The sequence below is a fragment of the Ranitomeya variabilis genome, chromosome 2 (assembly GCF_051348905.1).
Source record: "Ranitomeya variabilis isolate aRanVar5 chromosome 2, aRanVar5.hap1, whole genome shotgun sequence".
Taxonomy (NCBI): domain Eukaryota; kingdom Metazoa; phylum Chordata; class Amphibia; order Anura; family Dendrobatidae; genus Ranitomeya; species Ranitomeya variabilis.
In genome coordinates this window covers 965,715,274-965,724,249 of record NC_135233.1, presented here as the reverse complement: position 1 = coordinate 965,724,249, position 8,976 = coordinate 965,715,274, and positions in this window count along the sequence as shown.

The window sequence follows — 8,976 nt, the reverse complement described above, 5'->3', positions numbered from 1 at the left end:
TAGAATATCAAAAATAAAATCCAGAAAATCACGTTGTATAAATTATATAAATTTATTTGCATTTGCACTAAGAACTCAGACGTTTTTAGTAGTCGATGATGAGGTTTGCGCACATGTCAGGAGGAATTTTGGTCCACTCCTCTTTGCAGATCATCTCTAAATCATTAAGATTTTGAGGTTGTCGCTTGGCAACTCAGAGCTTCAACTCCCTCCATAAGTTTTCTATGGGATTAAGGTCTGGAGGCTGGCTAGGCCATTCCGTGACCTTAATGTGCTTCTTTTTGAGCCACTCCTTTGTTGCTTTCGCTGTATGTTTTGGCTCATTGTCTTGCTGGAAGACCCGACCACGACCCATTTTCAATGTCTTGGCGGAGGGAAGGAGGTTGTCACTCAGGATTTTAACCTCTTTCTGACCTCGGACGGGATAGTACGTCCGAGGTCAGATACCGTGCTTTGATGCAGGGCTCCGGCGGTGAGCCCGCATCAAAGCCGGGACATGTCAGCTGTTTTGAACAGCTCACATGTGCCCGCTATAGCGGCGGGTGAAATCGCGATTCACCTGCCGCTATTAACTAGTTAAATGCCGCTGTCAAACGCTGACAGCGGCATTTAACCGGCGCTTCCGGCCGGGCTGCCGGAAATGAGCGCATCGCCGACCCCGTCACATGATCAGGGGTCAGCAATGCATCAGAATGGTAACCATAGAGGTCCTTGAGACCTCTATAGTCACTGATACCGACCTGCTTTGAGCACCCCCCTGCATTTCTGCTGCATAGCAGCGATCTGATGATCGCTGCTATGTAGCACAGCCGATCGAGTGGTATCAGCTTCTAGCCTCCCATGGAGGCTATTGAAGCATGGCAAAAGTTAAAAAAAAAAGTAAAAAAAAATGTGAAAAAAAAAATATAAAAGTTTAAATCACCCCCCTTTCGCCCCATTCAAAATAAATCAATAAAAAAAAAAATCAAACCTACACATATTTGGTATCGCCGCATTCAGACTCGCCCAATCTATCAATAAAAAAAGGATTAACCTGATCGCTAAACGGCGTAACGAGAAAAAAATTCGAAACGCCAGAATTACTTTTTTTGGTCTCCGTGACATTGAATTAAAATGCAATAATGGGCGATCAAAAGAACATATCTGCACCAAAATGCTATCATTAAAAACGCCAGCTCGGCACACAAAAAATAAGCCCTCACCCAACCTCAGATCACGAAAAATGGAGACGCTACGGGTAACAGAAAATGGCACAATTTGTTTTTTAAGTAAAGTTTGGAATATTTTTCACAAGTTAGATAAAAAAGTAACCTAGACATTTTAGGTGTCTATGAACTCGTAATGACCTGGAGAATCATAATGGCAGGTCAGTTTTGGCATTTAGTGAACCTAGTAAAAAAGCCAATCAAAAAACAAGTGTGGGATTGCACTTTTTGCAATTTCACCGCACTTGGAATTTTTTTCCTGTTTTCTAGCACACGACATGCTAAAACCAATGATGTCATTCAAAACGAACACGGAAAAATGGAAAATCCCAAGATCATGAAGGGGTTAAGGTACGTAGCTCCATCCATTCTCCCTTTGATGCGGTAAAGTAGTCCTGTGCTCTTAGCAGAGAAAGACCCCCAAAACATAATGTTTCAACCTCCATGCTTGACAGTGGGGATGATGTTCTTTTGGTCATAGGCAGCATTTCTCTTCCTCCTAACACGGCAAGTTGAGTTAATGCCAAAGATGACAAAGATGTTGTCATCTGACAACAGCACCTTCTCCCAATCACTCACAAAATCATCCAGGTGCTCATTGGCAAACTTCAGATGGGCCTGCACATGTGCCTTCTTGAGCAGAGGGACCTTGCGGACAATGCAGGATTTTAAACCTTTACGGTGTAATGTGTTACCATTGGTTTTCGTGGTGACTGTGGTCCCAGCTACCTTGAGATCATTAACAAGCTCCCCCATGTAGTTGTAGGCTGATCTCTCACCTTCCTAATGATCAAGGATATCCCATGAGGTGAGATTTTGAATGGTGCCCCAGATTGATGACGATTGACAATCATTTTGCATTTCTTCAGTTTCTTACTATTGCACCAACAGTTGTCTCCTTCTCACACAGTTTCTTAAAGGGCCACTGTCACCCCCCCCCCAGCCGTTATAAACTAAAAGAGCCACCTTGTGCAGCAGTAATGCTGCAGTCTAACAAGGTGGCTCTTTTAGTTTTTGATTCATTTATTACCTCAAAAAAGCGTTTTAAAAATTGGCCACACATACCAGATATTATACCGGGAGGCGGTCCGAAGCGTCCTGTATGAATCCCCCAACTGCCGTCACTCATCTCTTCAGGGCCGATGGTCCCCGCCCCCTGAGCGCTGTTATCGTCTGAAATCCGGCGCCTGCGCTGTTCTTTCCTGCCTGGGGCCTGCGCAGTGTTTATTGTGAGTCACAGCACAGACGCAGGGTGCCTGACTGCGCCTGTGCGGGCAGTGCGGCCGCCCTGTTGCTGAATCCCCGCCCCGCACTGTGTTATTCATTATGCACAGTGCGGGGCTGGCATTCCTGGGCATGCGCACTGCACTGCATGTATATACACTAATCCTCACCAGCTTTTGGAATCTGGCAGCCGAAAATAACAATGCCGCAAGGCGGGGGAGCAGGGGGAACGTCAGACAAGGGAGAACGTCCGAGATGGGGGAGGGCCTGAACAGCGCAGTGCAGTGCGCATGCCCAGGAATGCCAGCCATGCACTGTGCATAATGAATAACACAGTGCGGGGCGGGGATTCAGCAACAGGGCGGCCGCACTGCCCGCACAGGCGCAGTCAGGCACCCTGCGTCTGTGCTGTGACTCACAATAAACACTGCGCAGGCCCCAGGCAGGAAAGAACAGCGCAGGCGCCGGATTTCAGACGATAACAGCGCTCAGGGGGCGGGGACCATCGGCCCTGAAGAGATGAGTGACGGCAGTTGGGGGATTCATACAGGACGCTTCGGACCGCCTCCCGGTATAATATCTGGTATGTGTGGCCAATTTTTAAAACGCTTTTTTGAGGTAATAAATGAATCAAAAACTAAAAGAGCCACCTTGTTAGACTGCAGCATTACTGCTGCACAAGGTGGCTCTTTTAGTTTATAACGGCTGGAGGGGGGTGACAGTGGCCCTTTAATTATTCCAGCTTTGTGCAGGTCTATGATCTTTTCCCTGACATCCTTATAAAGCCCTTTGGTCTTGCCCATATTGTAGAGGCTGGAGTCTGACTGATTAATTGAGTCTGTGGACAGGGGTCTTTTTATAAAGATGACTATGTAAAACAGCTGTCTTTAATGCAGGTAACGAGATGATTAGGGGCATCTACCTGTTCTGTAGGAGCCAGAACTCTTAACAGTCGGTAGAGGATCAAATACTTATTTCTCACTGCAAAATGTAAATAAATTTATATAATTTATACAATGTGATTTTCTGGATTTTATTTTTGATATTCTATCTCTCAATGTTAAAATCTACCCTTAAAATTATAGACTGTTCATGTCATTGTCTCTGACTCCCAATAATATAAATTATTCAGTTTGTGACTCTCTCCAATTATCTGAAAGGCTATATGCACACGGAAAGTATACAAGGTTTTACAGTACAAGCAAAGTGAATGAGATCCCTGTAGTCTCATGCACACGTTGCTTATTTTTTCCTTGCATATTTAGATCTGCACAATGTCAATTCTTGCAGCATATTTCACCCGTACTAATGGGGAAAAATAAAATATAATAAAAAAACACACAAACATTGAGCTTGGATTAAGTTGGTACACATGCAGCACATAAACGCATGTTCACATTGGCCATAAAGCGCACAGAACCTACAAGAAACAAAATGAGCAAAAAACTCTGCTGTAACTAGATAAACAAAAACTAAGTGCGTTTAAATAACTCAGGGTTCTTAGTAATATTGTTTTTGATAAAAAAAAATAGCATAAATGCCATCCCACCATTGTCAAGGTTCCTTGATTGGGACGGTCCTACACTGTCTAATATTAAAAACCTTACCATGTGTCAGAGTTGACCTCAGTGTGTGAATAAGGGCAGACAAAAGGACTGGATCTCAATCTATGGATATCAGTCTGGGGAAGCTTTTAAATGTAATTACCAGATCAGAAAAGTGAGGCCACGCCCCCGGCTTGCACAAAATGCAAAAATATAAAGAAAAACACAAAAATTCAGCTTGTGTATGTGACACTGGAAGAAGGTCCAGTCCCGGGGAGTCAGTGGAAGGTGAGACTCTGTAATTTGCACCATCTTGGGTATTTGCTGGGACTGTTCTGTATGCTATTGTGTGTTGGAGGTTCAATAAAATAGTGCCACACTGTTTTACCATGAGCCTGTGTTGTCTGAATAGTGTTCTGCCCACATTAAAAGGAGAGCAGCGTTTGGCGGGACGATCCCTGGCCCATGCGGTTCTGGCTAGCGGACCTGGGCGCCCAACGATCCCCCTTGTCTCCACATAAGTATAAAGTGACCAATCCCTTTCACTAATAATGGAGGCAAGAAAAAATCTGACTTTGATCTGATTTAATTATCTGATTAAATTTAAAACCAATGTGTTGGTCATGGGGCATATCTCTCATTTAAAAATACCAAAGGACACCTGAAGTGACTGCATTAGGATCCCAAAATAGAAATTGAATTGCAAATTAAAGTTGTGCCTTGCCTCACCCAATTGTAGCCTAGATGTTTTCTTTAGAATAGAAGAGTAGCAGAGGAACTCCACAATACACTCGACAGCACAATGAGTTAAAATAGGCACAGTCCAATTCTTATTCCAGCCAGTAAACTTTAAAAGAGTAGCCTTACTCTTTATGATAAATACAGCAATGTATGCACCCACAATCCATAACCTTTACAGTGATGCCCTGGTAATAGAAATCCTAATATCAAATTATTTAAATTACGCTCAGACTGAGCTAAACAGCATCAATCGTGACTGACAAAAGGTCTCGTTGCATGTAACCTTGCTGAATACAATAGATGATAGGGTCACAAGTAAAGGGGCATACACACAAGTACTAGAATTTAAAAAGAAGGGGATTTAGCAAAGATCTTAGCAAACAAACACTTTACCCTTTATAAAAATCAATAAACCTTTTTCAGGTTTTCTATCGTTGACTAAAGACATCTGACAACTCATTCAAGCGGTATTAGCACTTCAAAACTAGACCCATCCACACAAAAGACATATCCTTATAGCATTTTATAGGGTATGGAAGATGGAGTTTTGGGAATAGGATGAGGCACACAACAGATAATGCCATGATATCAGCTTGTTGCATAGAGGTAGGCTTGGGACCAAAATGCAAACTATTCATTACAAGATGAGCTAATCATAAGTAAGTTAAAGGGGCTGTCAGGGCCCATAGCATTAATGACCTAACCTTAAGTAGTATAGATCATCAATATCAATTGGATGGTGATATTGATGGCAGCATTTAGAAGGCAAAGTGAGAGCGTAGGGGCTCCCCCTTCCTTCCAATCAGCACCCCCGCACATCATTAGAAGGGGCCGATTGTTGTCATGGTAACCCAAAGTAGTCATGACAACATCTGGGTCACCAGGACTAGCAAGCTTGTTAAAACATGAGCAGAGCATTGTCTAACAAGCTTGTGTCAATGCAGCACTGACAGTTTATAAATAGCGATGGGCAAACCTCTAGATGTTCAGGTCCGGTGGGTTCAGACGAACATTTAAATCAAGTTTGTTTCAGGTACCAGAACAGTACCCGAACCAGAACCCGAAACCTATTCAGATGAATGAGGGCCTGAACATTTGTTGTTTGTAGGGTTGAGCGAAACGGGTCGTTCATTTTCATAAGTCGCCGACTTTTGGCAAAGTCGGCGTCTCATGAAACCCGATCCGATCCCAGTGTGGGTCGGCCACGTGGAACGCGAACTTGGCGCCAAAGTCGCGTTTCGAATGACGCCTTCCCCGCCATTTTTTTGAGCCAATTAATTGTGGGCAGCGTGATGACATAGGTTCCGGCTCCTGCGGCATCATAGTGCTATGTTACGTTTTCGGACGTAGTAATTTCCGGAGTCAAAAAATAACATATGCCTTGCACGGAGGAGAGAGAGAGAGGAGAGAGAGAGAGAGAGAGAGAGAGAATAAAAAAAATAATTTCATTGACGTACATTGGGTTTCGTGTTCCGGGTCCGGAACCCGACTTTACAGTAGAATCGGCCGATTCCATACGATCCGACATCCGAGAAGGTCGGGTTTCACAAAACCCACCTCGATCCTAAAAAAGCTAAGGTCGCTCAACCCTAGTTGTTTGCCATGCTGTCATCTGCATGAGAGCGCGGCAAACACTGCCTTTGATCAGCAGTAAGCATCAGCTATGATACACGCTCCTGTCAGTGTCTAGAGCTGAGCTCTGGTGAGAAACTTCACCATAGTTCATAGTTGAGTCCCAGTGAACCTACTTATGACATGGCTGCTATAAACTCCAGTGAACTTTCTCACAGGAGCTCAGTGCTAGAGAATGACAGGAGCGTGTTACTCCCATCAATGTAAGCTGGATGATGAGGAGAGCGGTCACTGATGTGACTGCTCTCCAAATCAACCAAATTGTCGTGGGACAGTATGAATAAGCTGCCCTTCGGACAGGTGAGGTATATGGTTATTTATTATTTTTCTTTTTTACAGGGGACATGGTCATCGGTGGATTAGGTGTAAGGTTGTGTATTGAGTATTTTTGTTGTTTATTATTTTCTGTTTTTTACAGGGGACAGTGGCTTCAATTAAATGAGCGTAAGGTTAGTAAAATTTAGTTTTTTACTTTTACTTCAAATAAAAAGAGTTTGAGTAATTTATTAATGGTCTTTTTTTCTGGCTGTTTGATAATTTCAAAATGTACTATGGGGTTAGACACCACTCCATTACTAACCTGTGGGCTTGATATCACCTGGCAATACAAAGGTCACATCAACCCCACAAATCTTAACCCCACTTGCCGCCACCATATGGCAAGTGAAAAGAGCTGGCCAAAGTGCTAGAGTTGGCACTTCTAATAGATGAGTGTATTACCTGGCAACCCCCCAAAGAAGCCGACACGAAACACGCTTTAGGGTTGCCACACCTCATTGCCAGGTAATCTATGGGCTGTTAACTTTGCATTTTACATTTGAAGCCTATGGACTACTTGTATGATAAGTGATTGATTTCATGTCTATTCAGGGGTTTATTAACAGTGTTGTGTATACAGTGAACTGATGGTTGACTAAGCTACAGTGCCTTTACTTTGTTTAAGATTGTTCTCTTGTGATTGGAGCACCAATAATGTAGCACCATATTATTATTCTATCATTGTCATATGCACATATGTACTGTTGCCTGTAGACCCTATGTGTTCCTGGCCATGTGACACTCCATTACTTTTCAAGGAGTGTCACACTTTAAAGTGGGATTTACTCTCTTTTAGGTTATTTATTTTTCTCACTGTTATTAACAGCAGCTGGTGTAGGCTGATAGTAGTACTCACATCAACCGATGCCTCTGTGATCGGAGGTAATCTTTTTACCGCCGGTCACAGGTGCTGGTGCTCTGATCGGCGATAATAATCTTATCACCGATCAGAGCCGCCGGTGTTTCTTGCACTGTCGTGCAGATGGCAGCAGGAAAACACCCAATGTTTGAGGTGCCAAACCCAAAGAGTGACATGGACTGGATAAGTCCGTGTTCGGGGTCCGTGCCTGAACAGTAGATGTTCAGTACGGACCCCAAACGTTATTGTTCGAGTTCTCCCATAACTATTTATAAAGCATTGCAATGTTAGTGCGTTGCAATGCTTTATAACTGCAATCAGACTGCAAAAAGTGAAAATCCCATAGAGGGACAAAGTAAAAAAATGTTTTTGAAATATCTCTGGTTTAAAAATTAAAAGATTGAAAAATTGCGAATTGTCAAAATGTTTGCCAAATTTCTAATATTTTCAAAAATAAACCCAAGTCGTATTGAGCACTATCATGAAGGATGATATGTCACGAGAAAACAATATCAGAATGAATGGATTCCATTGATTGTTCCATAGTTATTACTACGTAAAATGACACTGGTCAGAATTGTAAAATTTGGTCTGGTCATAAAGGTGAAAACTGGCTTTAGGGATGAAGAATTCACATGTCAAGTTGTGTGCTGTTCTTTACTTAGACTGAAGGTTTATTCACCTGGTGATTATCATTGCTGTGACTGACTGGTGCATGGGCACTTGTCCGACTCCGTCCCCCCTGTGATAAGCAGCTCACTGTCTATAGACAATGTAAATACATAGTGACACCTTTCTTGTATCACAGTCTGTTTCTCTACATTATGGTGCTCTTGGATGAGGTAACAACAACCTGATGCCAGATTCCCTTAAATGTGTAGAGCTGCTGTATCACTGCTTTTATACAAACCTTTTTTACTGTTCAAAGCTTGTAGACCACAATAATTCTCAGTGATTCATGTCCATCTTTCTGTGCACTTTTTGAATTGCTATTTGTTTAGCCACTTTTGTAGCTTTCTAAGGCTATGTTCACATTTGCGTTGTGCGCCGCAGCGTCGGCGACGCAATGCACAACGCAAACAAAAACGCAACAAAACGCACGCTAAAACGCTGCGTTTTGCGACGCATGCGTCCTTTTTGGCCAAAAGTTGGACGCAAAAAAAATGCAACTTGCTGCGTTTCCTGCGCCCAACGCTTGCAGCCAAAAAAACGCATGCGTCGCAAAACGCAGCACAACGCATGTCCATGCGCCCCCATGTTAAATATAGGGGCGCATGACGCATGCGGCGACGCTGCGGCGCCGAACGCTAATGTGAACGTAGACTTAGGGTGGTTTCACACTTGCGTTTTTGTAAGCTGCGTTTTAGCGCTAAAAAACGCAAATAAACGCATGCGTTTTTTTCCTATACTTAACATTAAAAATGCATGCGTTTTTCGCATGCGTTTGGTGCGT